This window comes from Zingiber officinale, chromosome 9B, assembly GCF_018446385.1.
Source record: "Zingiber officinale cultivar Zhangliang chromosome 9B, Zo_v1.1, whole genome shotgun sequence".
Taxonomy (NCBI): Eukaryota; Viridiplantae; Streptophyta; class Magnoliopsida; order Zingiberales; family Zingiberaceae; genus Zingiber; species Zingiber officinale.
In genome coordinates, this window is record NC_056003.1 from 44,373,672 (window position 1) to 44,390,649 (window position 16,978).

Here is a 16,978-nt window from a genome sequence, read left to right on the forward strand (position 1 = left end):
TATGTCACTCTACATGAAATATGATAAGTAGAAAGACAAAGTTCCCATGCAATATGTTGTTTAATGACCTAATTGAGGCTAGGGTAAGTTTCGGCCATACATATTGTATAATGTCTTATTATGAATTTATACATGATGTTAGTTCAAGTTCACATGCTTGTATGTTGTTTTTTTTTTAGCCCTAATGAACACTTGTTAAAAGTTTGACCATGACATATGTTAAGGGCTTGAAGGACTTAGGAACTAGCTCAATATGCTTACTATGTTACTTGGAAAAAAATGCTATAAATGTGGTTTAAGGTTTCCATGCTTTCATGACATTTGGAACCTTGTTTCACACCTGATAGGGTTCGGCCACATGGAGTTTAGGGACCTGGAGAACTTAGAAACCAAGTAAATCATACTTATAATGCTTCCTATGAAATTCATGTAATGATAATTTAGGTTCCACATGCTTGGAGGTTATTTTTACCTAAATTAAGATCTAAGGGGGTTTGGCCATGATAAGAACCCAAGAGATTAGGAAGCTTAGAACCCAAGCTAACTATGTTACCATGTTTCTTATGATAGTATAATTACATGATACACCCTTATGCTTAAACATGTATGCTTGTGATTTATACTTTTCATAATATGATATGTTATGTAGATAGAAATATGCATGCTTGGATGATATGCTATATGCTTAAAATATGCATGCTTTTGTGATATGCCATGTGGATAGAAATATGCATGCTTTGATGAAGTGATTATGTGCTTAAAATATGCATGCTTTTATGATATGCTATGTGGAAGGAAATATGCATACTTTGATGATATGCTATGTGCTTAAAATATGTATGCTTTTATGATATGCATGTTGATATGATGTATGCCTAAGTGATGCATACTTTTATATGATGTATGCCTAAGTGATGCATACTTTTATATGATGTATGCCTAAGTGATGCATGCTTGTATGATGTATGATATGTATAAGTATGACATGTATTTTACTTTGAATGACTTGTACCAAAAGGGTGGGCTCCTTATGCGCCCCTAGGTCAAATTACGGGCCTAGTAAAGGGTGGGCTCCTTACGTGCCCCTAGGTCAAGCTACGGGCCTAGTTTCCTAGTAGGTTCAAGACTAGCTACCTTGGATCTACTTAGGATGCGCGCATTATGTATGTATGTGGTACTAAGCCGGGATCCCCAATATGTTGATATTATGTTCAAGTATATATGTAAGAAGAAGAAATGGTTTTAAAAGATCATGAGACATACACATGTTTTTTCGGATACATGTTTTCAAAATCATATTGCATATAACTTATGATCATGTTGTGATGATACTATGATTTATGATATGCCATGATTAGATATGATTATGTTATGTTTCATGCTATGCCTTAAGAGCTTGATATGTCATGTCACCTTATGATGATACTATGATATGCCATGATTAGATATGATATGTTATGTTTCATGCTATGCTTTAAGAACTTGATATGCCATGTCACCTTATGATGATACTATGATATGTCATGATTAGATATGCTTAGGTTATGTTTCATGCTATGCTGTAAGAGATAATATGCCATGACTAGTTATGATGTTGCTGTGTTGCATGATATGCTTAAAGAGTATGATATGTTATGCCATGACTAGTTGAGATTATGTTATGTTGAGACATTCTTTGATTATGTGATGATTTTTGGTTTTAGTGAGTAGGAAAGGAACTTACTGAGCCATGAGTGCTCATAGCTTACTTTCCTTGTACCACAGATAAAGGAAAAAGCTGGATGAGCTAAAGGAGCAGCAGGAGAGGCAAGGAGATGTGTGTGGCGGTGGCTAGGCAACCAAATAAGAACCTGCTTTAAGAACCTTTTAAGAATTACGCTTTGGTTTCGTAAATTGTAATACTATATGGGTGACTTGATGTTATGTTTTTATTTATCTTGTTATCATGTTATGGAAACCATATTAGTGTAGTTCGGTTTTATTTAAACTAAGAAAATGTTTTTAAGTCTTCCGATGTAGTATGTACGTTGAGTATCGTAGCCACGTCCCTTAGGGTTAACAGGGAGGGCGGGCGTTACAAATAATCCTAAAAGAAATGTCTTTATAAACATATAGGAATATGATACATCGAGTTCATACAACAATCATCATATGATTGGCTCTAGGACTCTAACTAACAATCTCCCACTAGCACTAGTGTCAATCAATGTAGGCTCTAAGGCCCAATGACGTAGTGTGACCATCATGCTTTCTCTGTGCCAAAGCCTTGGTCAAGGGATCAGCGACGTTAGCTTCTGTGGATACTCTGCAAATCTTCATACCTCCTCTATTGATGATCTCTCAAATGAGATGGAAGCGTCGTAGTATGTGTTTGGTCCGCTGGTGTAAGCGAGGTTCCTTAGCCTGCGCAATTGCTCCATTGTTGTCATAATAGAGCTCAACAGGATCTGCTATGCTAGGAACCACCCCATGCTCAGTAATGAACTTGCAGATCCAAACTGCCTCTTTTGTTGCCTCTGATGTAGCAATATACTCGGCCTCTGTTGTAGAATCAGTAACTGTGTCCTGCTTCGAACTCTTCCAGCTCACAGTACCACCATTCAAGCAAAACACGAACCCAGACTGCGATCTATAGTCATCCTGGTCAGTTTGGAAGCTGGCATCACTGTAACCCTTTACAGCTAGCTCGTCATCGCCTCCATATATCAAGAAATATTCTTTAGTCCTTCTTAAGTACTTAAGAATATTCTTGACTGCTATCCAGTGACGCTCACCTGGATCTGATTGGTATCTACTCGTCATGATCAAAGCATACGAGACATCAGGACGAGTACATAGCATGACGTACATGATAGATCCTATGGCTGAAGCATAAGGGATCTTATCCATGCGGTCTCTCTCCTCTCTAGAAGAGGGACTTTGAGTCTTCGAAAGACTCACACCATTGGACATGGCAGAAATCCTTTCTTGGAATTCTGCATGGCAAACCGTAGTAATACCTTGTCAACATATGTACTCTGACTTAGGCCAAGCAATCTCTTAGATCTATCTCTATAGATCTCTATGCCTAGAATGCAAGCTGCTTCACCTAAGTCCTTTATTGAGAAACAATTCCCCAGCCAAGTCTTTACAGACTGTAGCAAAGGGATGTCATTCCCAACGAGTAGTATGTCATCCACATACAATACAAGGAAGATAACTGTGCTCCCAACAACCTTCTTGTAGACACATGGTTCATCTTCATTCTTGATGAAATCAAACTGTTTGATTGCATCATCGAATCATAGATTCCAGCTCCGAGAAGCTTGATTTAGTCCATAAATGGACTTATGCAGCTTGCATACTCTGCCAGTATGATGTGGATCTACAAAACCCTCAGGTTGTGTCATATGCACATCCTCGAACAAGTTTCCATTCAGAAACGCGGTTTTAACATCCAATCTGCCAGATCTCATAATCGTGGTATGCTGCAATAGCAAGCATGATCAGAATGGACTTAAACATTGCTACTGGAGAAAAAGTCTCATCATGGTCAATACCATGAATTTGCTCGAAACCTTTAGCTACCAGACGACCCTTATATATAAGTTCATCCATGTCAGTCTTTCTTTTAAAGACCCACTTACACCCAATGGGTTTGACCCCTTCAGGTGGATCAACCAAAGTCCATACTTGGTTGGTGTACATGGATTCCATCTTGGATCTCATGGCCTCTAACCATTTCTCAAAATCTAGTCTCATCACAGCTTCCTGATAGGAGGTAGGCTCATTCTCAACGAGCATAACGTCATCATGGTCAGTCAAGAGAAATGAGTATCTCTCAGGTTGACGACGTACCCTATCAGACCTACGAAGAGGTATATCTACTTGAACTGGTTGTTGTTCCTCAACTCCTTGTGGAACAATCTTATCATCCACAACTCTTTGTGGCTCTAGTTCAACTTCCATCAAGGCTTCAGTGCTATGGTCCATATCTTTAAATTCTTCAAGATTGAACGTACTCCCACTAGTTTTTCTAGAAACAAAGTCTCTTTCTAGAAATACCCCAATCTTAGCCACAACTACTTTGTGTTGACTGAGAATGTAGAAGCAATATCCCTTCGTTTCCTTGGGATATCCTATGAAATAGCACTTATCGGATTTGGGTCCTAGTTTGTCCGAGACTTGACGTCAAACGTAAGCCTCACAACCCCAAATCCTCATAAAAGACACTTGGGCATCTCTCCCAGTCCATATCCTATATGGTGTCTTTATCATAGCCTTGGATGGAACACGGTTAAATATGAAGGCTGTTGTGTCTAGAGCATAGCCTCAAAGAGATATAGGAAGATCTGTGTGACTCATCATAGATCGCACCATATCTAATCGGGTACGATTCCTCCTTTCGGATACACCATTCCACTGTGGTGTCCCAGGAGAAGTGAGTTGGGATAGAATCTCACACTCAGCTAGATAGTCATGAAACTCATGGCTAAGGTATTCACCACCTCGATCTGATCGAAGTATCTTAATACTCTTGCCAAGCTGGTTTTGTACTTCATTCTTGAATGATTTGAACTTTTCAAATGATTCTGACTTATGTGTCATCAAATACACATAACCATATCTGCTGAAATCATCAGTAAAGGTAATGAAGTACCTATAACCACCTCTGGCTGCGACATTGAAAGGGCCACATACATCACTATGTATTAGTCCTAGCAAGTCAGTCACTCTCTCGCTGTATCCACTAAAGGGAGTCTTGGTCATTTTGCCCAGTAGGCATGACTCGTATGTCTCATATGATTCAAAATCAAATGAGTCCAGCAAACCATCTTTATAGAGCTGGGATAAGAGTTTGTCATTTATATGACCTAAGCGACAATGCCAGAGATAGGTTTGGTTCATTTCATTTGATTTGAACCGTTTGATACTTATGTTATAGATGGGGTTTTCTAAGTCTAGAATATAGAGTCCGTTCATCAAAGGTGCACTACAATAGAACATATCGTTTAAATAGACGGAACAATATTTGTTCTTTATTATAAACGAAAAGCCTTTCTTGTCCAAACAAGAAACTGAAATGATGTTCTTAGTAAGAGCAGACATATAACAACATTCATCTAATTCTAGTACAATCCCAGAGGGCAGAGATAGATAGTAAGTTCCTATAGCAACAGCAGCAACCCGTGCTCCATTGCCTACTCGTAGGTCCACCTCGCCCTTCATCAATGCTATGTTATTTCTCAGCGCTTGCACATTAGTACATATGTGAGAAGCACATCCGGTATCCAATACCCACCATGCAGAAATAGATAGATTGACTTCTATAACATATATACCTGAAGTAGAAGTCTCATTTCTCTTCTTCTTAAGATCTTCCAGGTAAACTTTGCAGTTCCTCTTCGCCCGGTCTGACCGCAGTTGAAGCAGGTAGCATCCTTGGCAACCCCTCCTTTAGGTTTCAGTGCCTTGCCTTTACCCTTGACTTGGGACTTTCCCTTACCTTTAGGCTTGCCCTTGCCTTTATGCTTTTGCACCATCAAAATGGAGTTGGGTTTTACCTTCTTAAGGTTTAGCTCAGCAGTTCTCACCATGCTTAGCAGCTCGGGCAGTTGCCTTTATCCCAACCTTTGTAGGTTTTCTATGTACCCAATCATCTTGAGCACATATGGACCTACGGGAGTCCCATCTTGCATCTTGCACTGAAACATGCCTTAGAGATCTCGAATCTCTCATGCCTCGCTTGTCCTTGATATAGTTGACGAAGATGTTCAACCATATCATAAGCTGACATCAACTCATGTTGCTTCTGAAACTCAAAGTTCATGGTTGTGAGCATGAGGCATGACACATCTAATGCGTCATCTTGATGCTTCTTATAAGCATCTCGATCAGCTCGCGTGGCAGTGGCAGGAGGTGCCTCGGGAATTGGCTGCTCCAGGACGTACAATTTTCTCTCTTGAGTGAAAACAATTCTCAGATTCCTATACCAGTCCAGGAAATTAACTCCATTGAGCTTGTCCTTATCAAGGACAGAACGCAGGGAGAAGATGTTCATGTTTGTCGGCATGGCAATCTACAATAGAAATAATGTAGAAAATAAATATCATATTCCAACTAGCGTTTAATTAGGCCTTTAATTAAATGATGCTCCTACTGAATTATAGAATTTTTATAGAATCAAGTCATGGATGTGGTCAAACTACACTTATTAGATTCTAACCGATTAGATATAATTCTTGCGGGACAAGATCCACATCATACTACGCCTTGAGTTAGCTTTGGCTAAATCGCCCAAGACTTAGTATGATCGGTAGATAACGAATTTATCAATTACATCTCTATGCAACTCTTGCTTATAGGATCAAAAATCTCATTTACATTAAAACTTGAGTTAGCTTTGGCTAAATCACCCAAGATTTAGTATAAATGTGATTTTTATCCTATCGTCCAACCGTTAGAAAATGCCTATAGTTATACCCGATCAAATTGAGTTAACTAGTTGTACTCAATCTAATTGAGTTTGTACTCACCCAAGCCTTGATAGGCGGGACCAAGATTATCCCTCCGCACCCTACCAAGATAATATACGTTGCTCTGCTTTGGCAGATTCAACAACAACAAATGATCGAGGTAGTGATGGGTATCAAGACTTGGTAGGCATTTCGAGTTGACTCGATTAAGATCTAATCTAATCGTGGATTCGCATCTTATACACATCATGAAACTAATTATCCTACACTAGCATGCATCACATACACACAAGCAATGAATAATTAAATTTTGATTAGGTCATGGCCCTACTACGATCTTCTCAAGCCAATGAGAAGATCGGACGGTCAACCTAGGGTCAACAGCTTCTTCAAGCTCCTCCCTTTGACCACCATGTGTTGCTCGCACCCTCCTCGTCGTTCCTTCTCGAGTGGACCTTCCACCGCTCCAATTTTTGTACATTACAAATATGAAACTCGAGTTACATTTGAGTCTAAAACTATTTTACAATAGGAATATAAAATGAGGAAGGTACGACACGTAGGTCACATAATATATACAACACGTACATCAAACAAAATGGCGCGCAAACCATATTATGAATTACAACACATTTAGTCCAATCAAATTGGGTTTTTGGGCCATAACCATCACAAAATTATACATAATTCTAAATTATATATTTTATATAAATTTCTGTAATTTTACTACTGTTTTTACAATTTTATGAGTTACAATTTCCCGGCGGTCCCGTTTAGCGATTTTCGGGCACGATCGCGGGACAATGCCCCTTGCGGGGTTAGGGGCAGCGCCCCTTCTCGTGAAATGAGTCTCACGAGTGTCCTACTACGATCTTACAGCGCCTTAAACCGCTGTCCCAAAACAATTTGGGTGGGACCTTGCCGTTTCGGAAAGTTTTTCTCGGTAGTCGAAGCCTACAAGTGTCCTAGCACTTGTCGCTTCGCCTCTACGAGAAAAATACCCATAAAATCTATAAAAATAGTAAAATTACAGAAACTTACATATCTGAATTTTTGTTATAAAAAAACAAAACAAGTACAGGCTTCGCACGTGGCTCTGATACCACTGTTAGGACTTTCGGGCCGCAAAAACCTCTTTTTGCATTGCGGAAACCCCGAAGTTCTTAGCCACTGGATCCGTGCGAAGATAAAATTTTCGTGTACTTAGTTTTTCTACTCTAGATCTACTTTAGATCTACATGTTAAGGAGTATACCTTTGAAGCGAAGCCATTCACAAATCTCGCTCGTCCAAGGTTCTTTGGATCTCTAGTGTGTTCAAGTGGGCACACCTCTAGAAGTATCCACACGAACAAGAGATGGAGAGAACAACTAAGAGTGTCCTAGCACCCTTAGAGGTCACGGCAAGGATGAGAGGGAGAGCAAGAAAGAAGAGAGGAGGAAGAAGAAGATGCCTTGAATGAATCAATTCATTCCATCACTAAAAGTGGTCGACCACTTCAATGAGGTTTGTAACCTTCATGGAATCTCAAGAGTCAAGACTCTTGGTTTCCCTCATGAGGTGGAATACCATGAAGTTGCCTTGATGATGTGGCACATCATCATTGGTCGGCCCTATGCCAAGTCACAATGACATGACATTTGGTCAAGTCAAGGTCAAGTCAAATTTGACCCTTCATATTCCCTCTCAAGTCAAGTCAAACTTAACTTAAATTCTCCCATGGTTGATCAAATATAACCATTGATTCAAGCCAATTTGATTTAATGAATCTCTATTCATTAAACTAAATTGATTTAATGAGTCATAATCTAAATTAGACTCATTGGACACATGAATCAAATTGAGTCCAACTCAATTAGTTTAATTTGGATTACTCTTGATCCAATTTGGTACATCATATGAACCTAATCCTCTTAGTTCATCATATGAACCTATTCTCCATCTAATTGTCCTTTGTGTGTGACCCTATAGGTTCTTGTAACGTTGGCAATGCTCCTAAACTCATTTATAAGCATAAGTAATGAGCGGTATCTAGCAACACATCATTACTACCCAAGTTACAAGAATGTTGAGATCCAACATCACCTTGTGACTACTAATTGTGACCCTTCACAATATATGATAATGTCCTTCTATCCTTGACATCTAGATTGATCAAATATCCTTCATTTATCTTTCAAGTGTTGGTTAGTCCTAGGAAAATTGTACCGGTTCCACTGTACAAAAATTTTGTACAAGTGTCGAACCTTTCCTTAAATAACCTATTGTGTTCTTTAGAAGTTAAATTAGGAATCGCAGATGGAACTTAACATCATTGATTCCAAATTTAACTTATCTATTCTTAATGATTTAGATTCGAATTGCAAGCCGAACTTAACACTATTGATTCAAATCCACCTATGTTATTAATTCCATTAAATATTAATTTCCAAAATTAGCTTCCAGGACTGCATGGAGAGGCACATGGCCTTCTTGGATATAGGAGCAACCACCACCGCCTAGACAAAACCTTTTAAGGAAAGCTAATATTTAATTTCCTTAAATAACTCTAGGTTAACCAAAAAGAACAATCGAATCACAAATTCGAAAAATAAAACAAAAGAAACACAAATTCGAAACAAATCCGAAAAACTCTAGAATCATATGTCTCTTGTGTTTGGTATTTCCAAAAATAACTATACAAAGAAAACTAGTATGATGCGGAAAATAATTACTAGTTATACCTTTCTTTGTAAGCAAATAACCTCTTGATCTTCTACCGTATTCCTCTTCTAACCTCGGACGTTATGTGGGCAACGATCTTCCGAGATAAGAACCACCAAGTACCTTCTTCTTCCTTCTAGGTTTCGGCCACCAAGAGTCCTCCTTGATGGATAGGTTCGGCTACCACCAATGCTCCAAGGGATGCTAGAGACTAGGCTTCCTTTCTCTCCTTCTTCTCCTTGCTTGATCCGGCCACCAAGAGAACTCCACCAATGAAGAAGTTTCGGCCACAATAAGGAGAGGAGAGAAAAAGAGGGGGTCGGCCACACCACCAAGGAAGAGAGGGAGGAAGAAAAAGAATAGAGTCGTTCATATGAAGACACCTCTACCCCCTCTTTTATAATCTTTGGTCTTGGCAAATAAGGAAATTTAAATAAAAAAACTTCCTTAATTCTTTTGCCATGAAAAGGAAAATTTATTTAATTAAAAATAATTTCCTCTTCTCACATTACATAGCCGACCACATCAATAAGCTATAAACAAGGAGAGTTTTAATAAGAATTAAAACTTCCTAATTTGTCTCCAGAAATTTATAAAAAATTTCTCCAATAATTTTTCCTTCATGGTGGATTATAAAAAGGAAATTTTATAAATTAAAATCTTTCTTTTAAACATGTGGATAATTTCTAAAAAGGAAAGTTATCTTTAAAAATTAAAATCTCCTTTCAATTTACAAATAAGGAAAGATATCAAATCTTTTCTTAATCTTTTGTAGAAACTTATAAAAGGAAATATTTAATTTTTTTAAAGTCTCTTTTAAATCATAAACATGGTTAAAAAAGGAAAGTTTTCTCAAAATTAAAATCTACCTTTCAATCTATAAATAAGGAAATATTTCAAATCTTTTCTTAATCTTTTGTAGAAAGCTATAAAAGGAATGATTTAAATTTTAAACTCTCTTTTAAAACCATGGAATCCACATAAGAAAATTTTTAAAAATAAAATTACTTTTTATTTTAATAGGGTCGGCCACCTAAGCTTGGGTTCAAGCTAGGGCCGGCCACCTCATGAACCCATGAACCATGCCTTTGGCCGACCCTATCTTGGACTCCAAGCTAGCTTGGTTGGCCCCTATAGGATGGGTAAGAAGATGGGTATAGTACTCTATAATTAAGAGGCTACGATAGGGACTGAGAGGAGGAATTGGTTTTGGTCTCCCGATGAAATTAAGCATCCCGTGTTCGCCCCGAACACATAACTTAATTTCATCAATAATAATTCATTCCACTAAAGAACTATTATTGAACTACCGCACCAATCCCAAATTACATTTTGGGCTTCTTCTTATTATGAGTGTGTTAGTTTCTCTGTGTTTAAGATAATGAATGTCCACTAATTAAATGAGTTACTGACAACTCATTTAATTAATATCTTAGTCCAAGAGTAATACCACTCAACCTTATCGTCATGTCGGACTAAGTCCACCTGCAGGGTTTAACATGACAATCCTTATGAGCTCTTCTTGGGGTCATTCTCAACCTAGATTACTAGGACACAGTTTCCTTCTATAATCAACAACACACACTATAAGTAATATCATTTCCCAACTTATCGGGCTTATTGATTTATCGAACTAAATCTCACCCATTGATAAGTCAAAGAAATAAATACTAAATATATGTGTTTGTTATTATATTAGGATTAAGAGCACGCACTTCCATAATAACTAAGGTCTAGTTCTTTATAAAGTCAGTACAAAAAGAACTTACCTAAAATGGTCCTACTCGATACACTTGGAGTGTATCAGTGTAATTTATTAGTTAAGATAAACTAATACTTAATTACACTATGACTACTTCAACAGTTTGTTCCTTTCCATTTTAGTTGCGAGCAACTGTTTATAATTTATAAAGAACCGACAACATGATCTTCTGTGTGTGACACCACACACCATATTGTCTACTATATAAATTAATTGAACAAATTACATTTAACAAATAAATGTAGATATTTGACCATTGTGATTCTTTATTTCTAAATAAATGTTTATACAAAAGCTAGGCTTTTAGTATACACTCTAACATCAAGCACTATCGACATTTTGTATCGTATTTTTTTATCAATGAAAAGGTACTTCCGGTAGACTCGTGTCTTCTCTTCCAAACTCTCCCAACTCGAATATAGTCAGGATTGATATCCCGACAACAGTATCAACCTCTCCTTTGTATAAGGGTTGAGTGCATATCGTATTACCAATATCCTTTTTAGGGCTCAAACTCCCCCGACTCAGACATAGTCGAAGTTGAGATCTAGGCTAAATACCAATCTCCCTTTCATATAAGGATAGAGCACATATTGTATTTCCAATGTCCTTTTCAGGGCCCAAACTCTTCCGACTCGAACATAGTCGGGTCGAGATCCAAATCTTAATGGTACTAACCTCAATTTCATATAAGGATTAAGCGCATACCGTATCTCCATTGATTATATCCTTTTTAGGGCTCAAACTCCCCTAGCTCGGACATAGTCATGGTCATGATCTAAAGCTCGATGGTATTAACCTCTCCTTCGTACAAGGATTGAGTGCATACTATATCTCTATCGATAATATCCTTTCTAGGGCCTAAATTTTTATGACTTGGATATAGTTAGGGTCGAGATCCAGACAATGGTATCAATGTCCCCTTTATATAAGGGTCAAGCACATATCGTGTCGCCAATATCCTTTTAAGAATTCAAACTCTCTCGACTTGAACATATTTTGGGTCGAGATCTAGGCTACAGTATTAACCTCCCCTTCATACAAAGGTCAAGTATATATCGTATAACCGATGCCATTTTCAGACCCAAACACCCCTGACTTAGACATAGTTAGGGACAAGATCCAGACAATAATATCAACCTCCCTTTCATACAAGAGTTGAGTATATATCGCGCACTAATGTCCATTTTGGGGCCTAAATTCTTTTAATTTATACATAGTTAGGGTGGAGATGCAAGGCTTGATGGTATCAACCTTTCTTTTGTACAAGGGTCAAGCGTATAACGTATCTCCATCGACAATATCATTTTCAGGGCTCAAACTCTCCCAACTCAGACATAGTCGGAGTCAAGATCCAAGCAACGGTATCAATGATGTGCGTAGATTGTATACACTTGTTTAGCATGTTTTGACGCATATTCACATATTTTGCACATGCTTTGTCTACATATTTTTGTACTTCCAGCTTTCCTTTTAGCATATTTACTCTTTTTGTTCAGAGATATGCTTTTGTGTAGCTGTAGCAGAGAAGGGAGATGGCTTGGCCGTGTGAACCTCACACAGTCATGCCAATTTTTGAAGCCCAATGAAGCCTAGGGCCGTGTACACCACACGGCCATGTAAGTTTTCCAGAGACCAGAGAAGCCTCGGTCATGTATACCACACGGCCGTGTGAGTTTTCCAGTGGGCAAGAGAGTGTCGACTGTGTGCACCACACGGCCATGCCAGGTTTCCAGAGGCAGAGGCAGCTTAGGCTGTGTAGATCTACACGGTCATGCAGGAGGGTCATGGTAGATGCTTGACACGGTTGTGTCTCACACACGACCGTGTAAGGTTAGCAGAGAGGAGAGTAGTTCTGGCCGTGTGAACCTCACACGGCCATGCCACGGGGTCGTGTGGCGCCCAAACCTTCACTCTATATAAGGCTTCCTTCATGAATTGAAAGGGGATCTTCTCCCCTTTGGGAGAAAGCGAGATTTGGGCGATTTCCCTTCATCTTAGAGGGATTTTCTGGCGATTCTAGGGAGGATCTTCACTGATTCTACTCCAAGATCATGGGATTAGATCCGAAGACCGTTATTCTTCGTAGATAAGTTTTCTTTCTCTCTTTTCTTGAATTTGGGGGATCAAGAATGCTTGTAATACTTCTTTCTTTTGGATTCTTTCTTCGATTTATGGAGTAGATCTTTTGTTCTAGGATGGAGGGAGTATTTGTCTTGATATAAAACTCTTGTGGATATGCCAATTTCTCATTTCTATGATTTTGTTCTGTTTTGTATCTATTTGATCTTGTGTGGAATGTTGTAATTGTGCCTAATTACCATGCTTGATTGAGGGTTTGGATATCTTGTGGATCTTATAGAGGTAATTCCTCATTCAATTTTTCGAGGGATCTTTGTGACAGGAACATGCTCATGTAAGGACGTTTGAGGGATTATCTTGAAGGAGAAATTAGGTTCTAAAGGGGGTAGGATAGATTTGTGCATTAATCTTTATATCTAGATGAGTTTGATGAGAGATGAATTCTTATGATGATTATCTGAGGGACGCACGTGACAGGCAAACCCGTGTAAGGACAATATAGGTTCATTTCTAATTGATCAATCTAGGTGTAGATTTCAGTCCTAGGTCGATTGTCTATTGCAAGAGAGAACCGACAACCTTCTACAAATGATGGACAATTGAGGAATGAGATTTGGGTAGATCATTTACATTGAATAACCTTACAAAGAAACCAAAACTCCTAGAACATCCCTTATCATTGCCCTTATTCTTGTTTCCTATCCTTTCATTTACATCTTTACCTTTGGTAGATTTACTTTGTAGTTGTTAACTCATTGAATTGTTGTTTAGCTAATTCACGTTGAGATATTCCTAGTGCTTATTCCAGTCCCTGTGGATACGATAATCTTTTATATTACTTGCGATATTTCCGTACACTTGTGGAGGTCAACAAGTTTTTGGCGTCGTTGCCGGGGACTGCGCTATAACATTAGGGATTATCAATTGAGTTAGACTAAACATAACTTTTCTTTTCTTTTCATTAGCATAATTGAAACTAATCTTTAGAATTATGTTTTCATCATTTGCTTATCTTTCTAATTCTTGACAATATTTTTTTTTGTTGCAATTCTAATTCTAAGTCTAACTTTGCATTCTTGATTTCTAGCACTCTAATCTAACTTTTCTCTGTTTTCTCTTTTGATCCATTTTCTTTTTTATTTTCTTTTGTAAACATATCTTGCAATCTTTAGCATATGAATTATTCTAGACATTTTTATTTTTCCTTTTATCTTTTCTTTCTTGTTTTCATTATGCACTTTCTTTCTTGCAATTTAATTTCTGCATTTTCTTTCTTGCTTTTCATATTACATTTTATTTCTTATCTTTGATTCTTCATTTTATAATTTTTTCTTCAATATCCATGAGCACTAACATGTCAAGCAGGCCCATGAGAAATTTTTCTACACCTTTTTCTATAAGATTTTTATCTCCCATTGTGCAATCTCAAATTGAAGCAGAAAGTTTCCAACTAGACCCAGAGTTAATTTTTATGATACAAGGTCAAAAATATGGAGGAGAAGTATCAGAAAGCCCTAATCTGCATCTTGAAACATTTTTAGAGATTTGTGATATGGTGAAATGTGAAGGAGTGTCAGCAGATGCAGTTCGATTAATGGCATTTCCTTTTAGTATCAAGGATAAAGCAAGGACTTGGTTATATTCTCTCCACCCTCAAAGTATCACAAGTTGGGAGCAATTGGAGAAGCAATTTATGAATCATTTTTCTCCTCCAAGCAGAACAGTGTATATGAGGAATTGCATAACAAATTTTGCTCAGTCATATGGAGAATCATTATTTGAAGCATGGGATAGATTCAAGAGTCTTCAAAGACAATGCCCTCATCATGGTTTTGAAAAATGGTTGATTCTGCACATATTCTATGGGGGAATTTTTTTCTCAGATAAGTGTTTGTTAGATTCATCAGCTAGAGGTTCTTTTATGGATAAGAGTGTAGATGAAGCATATATGTTAATTGATCAAGTGACATTGAACCTCTATGAATGGTCGAACATAAGTTGGATGGAATCTCCCTCAAAAATTCAAGAAGTGCAAGTCATAAATGTAAGAGAGTCTATCAATCAAAATGCAGCTCAACCATCCAAGAAAGTTGAAGTTCACAAGTCATAAAATGAGGAGTTCAAACATTTAGGGGCAAAGATTGAAAGTATTGTTTCAAAATGGTTTAAAGAAGATCCCCCTCCTTCGCAGACAAGATCTAGTGAAAAGTGTGATGATGTTGGGCTGAGAATTGAAAAAAAATCATGAAGAACTTCTGAAGAAGGACATGTTTAGAATTGAGGAGAAGAACAATAGAAGACCACATGAACTCAGTTCCATTATTCCAGGAGGTTCCCAAACGCCACAAGTACCTTTCCCTTAACGATTGATCATACTAACACTAGATAAGCAAGTTGAATCTCCTCCAAAAGCTCAAAGGGAATTTGGGAAAAAGGAAGTTAAATCTTTCCCAGGACCTTCACTAAGGGTTCCTTTTCCACAAAGGTTAGTGGGGGTCGATGAAAATAAAAACTTCAGCAAATCCTATGACACTAATATGGTTGAGTGCAAATTTTTGAATGTATATAAAGATGAAGACTCTTCATATGAGGATTGTGATGATAATGCAGTGGATAACGAGTTTTTAGATCTACCTCTAGGTCTTATTGAAAATAGTGAAATTGAATTTTCAGATGATGAATGTGATGTGGTAGATCAACTTAAAACTGCAAGTGAAGTTATTGATCCTCTTATTATTGATTCTCCTATTGAGGACATAGATGTTGGTTTATTTTTTGATGTTTGTGTTGATGATGATGATGATATGGAAAAATGTGTAGGGAGCTGTGTTGTGGAAGAAACATCTCAAGAATCACCTCCTTTGTCCACACAATCCTTAGATGTTGTAAGAGTTGCAAGGATTGAGCATGTTGTGGACCAATGTGTAGGGACTCATGTAGATATAGTAGAGTCTCAAGAATCACCATCATTGATATCATCAACGCCTAAGCCAGAGCCATCATTTGATTTAGAGGAAGTCACATCTACATGTTTAGAAATTTCAGGTATTTCTCAGCAAAGTAAGGTTAGTATTTCTTGTGATCTTTTGGAAAATTTTATAGAGATACCTATCATTGATTTTGTTGGATGTGATTCAGTTTTTATTTCTTATTCTGCTTATCTTAATATGGTTATGGCTCTATCTTATCTAATATGTTTGTGGGAGATTTATACTTTCTTTGCATGTGCAGATTTCACTTGGGCTAATGATTGGAAGCTCAATCTGAACCGTTTTTGACCACCTGAAAAAACTTTTAAGAAGACGAAGATGGAGAGAGTTATACTTTACTTTGTAGCTCCATTGATGAAAGCTCTCTCCATAATAAGAACCCCTAGTAAGAGGGTTCTAAAATATCTTACCCCTCCAAGAGCGAGATTTAGATGAATCTAATGAGGTGGTCGAGCTAATGACCTTAAACAAGCGCTTCTTGGGAGGCAACCCAAGTTCATTTCCCTTGTTTTCTTTTATGTCTTTAGGTCTTTCTAGTTTCTTTTTACTTCATTGATAATAAATCATACCCTCTACTTAATTTTTCTTGTCTATCTTTTTCTTTTTGTAGAATTCAAAGTTGTGGAGGAATATGAGCATTGGATGGAGGAGTATCTTTAAAAACATGAATGTCAACCATTTGGAGCTCATCACTTGGTAACTTCTCTTAAAAGCTCCTCCACATTGTTTTTAGTTTTCATTGGGATAATGAAAAGTTTAAGTCTGGGGAGATGCATTAGATGCATTTGATTTGCTTTGTTTGTTTTTTTTTGATTTTTTGTGGCATACATCTTGAGAACATCAAACTCCATTTATATGCTTTCTTGTCTTCAAGATTAAATATTAGCACGTTCATTATCTAGATTCATGATGCTCAAATGATGCTAGTAGTATACTTAATGTACCTCTTTTCTCTATCTTGGGTAGCATGAAATAAGCTAAGTATCT

The 16,978-nt window shown here is 37.5% G+C and overlaps 1 non-coding gene across 1 annotated transcript; it reads right to left on the bottom strand.

Moving 5' to 3' along the window:
* Positions 1 to 14,728: 14,728 nt before the first annotated feature.
* LOC122025812 lies at positions 14,729 to 14,834 on the bottom strand. The gene has a single exon (XR_006123839.1). It is a non-coding gene; the product is annotated as a small nucleolar RNA R71 (small nucleolar RNA).
* Positions 14,835 to 16,978: the final 2,144 nt, after the last annotated feature.